Source organism: Panthera leo, chromosome C2 (genome assembly GCF_018350215.1).
Source record: "Panthera leo isolate Ple1 chromosome C2, P.leo_Ple1_pat1.1, whole genome shotgun sequence".
Lineage (NCBI taxonomy): Eukaryota > Metazoa > Chordata > Mammalia > Carnivora > Felidae > Panthera > Panthera leo.
The window spans coordinates 155,520,152-155,520,858 of record NC_056687.1 but is presented as its reverse complement, the minus strand read 5'-3'; the positions used below and the strand labels follow the sequence as shown (position 1 = coordinate 155,520,858).

Below are 707 nucleotides of genomic sequence, written 5' to 3'. Positions count from 1 at the left end.
AGGTGGATGGGGCAGACTTACTCCAGGGGCCAGGCCTAAGGCAGGAGGAAAGGATTGAGCCTGGGATCCCACACTGGCAACATGGCGACACGCTGAATGAATGATGTGGCCTCTGATTGGTTAGGTCAGCAACTCCCTTACACGGTAGGGTTCCCTGCAGTGGAAGAGCAGAGGCGGCCTTGTAGGAAGAAGGGCTGAGCCCTGTGGCCGGTGGCTGTGAAGGCTAAGTGGCAGCGTTATGCGACTGGACCAGGTGTGTTAAACGGTATTTTAACGTTGAATTTTTGAAGAAGTCTTACATAGCTTTGCGCAGTGACAGTATCGTAGCCAACGAGGTTTATCCGAGGCGCAATTGTTGCTAATTGAACACTTTTCCCAATACCCCCGTGACGACTTGAAATAAATGAGTCTTACACATGTATAAAATAAGCTCCAGGATAAGAGGTCACTGAGGCAAGAGGGTCCAGGAAAGATCTCGTGGAGGAAATTAAATGTAAGATGCTGATAAGCAAAGGGAGGCCAGGTGAGGGAAAGGGTACAGAGGTGGGAAGCCCTGATTCGTTCATTCAGCAATCATGATTGAGAACTGACTCTACACCAGCTCTTAAACTGAAAATGTGGAACTAAAAGTAACAGTGTGGACAAATGGAAGAGGCAGATGGGTGCACACAGAGCTTGACCATATACTGACCCAAGAAATAATTAAG

General features: G+C 48.2%; 1 pseudogene; it reads left to right on the top strand.

Moving 5' to 3' along the window:
• The first annotated feature begins 301 nt into the window (after window positions 1–301).
• LOC122199100 lies at window positions 302–422 on the top strand (annotated as a pseudogene).
• Window positions 423–707: the final 285 nt, after the last annotated feature.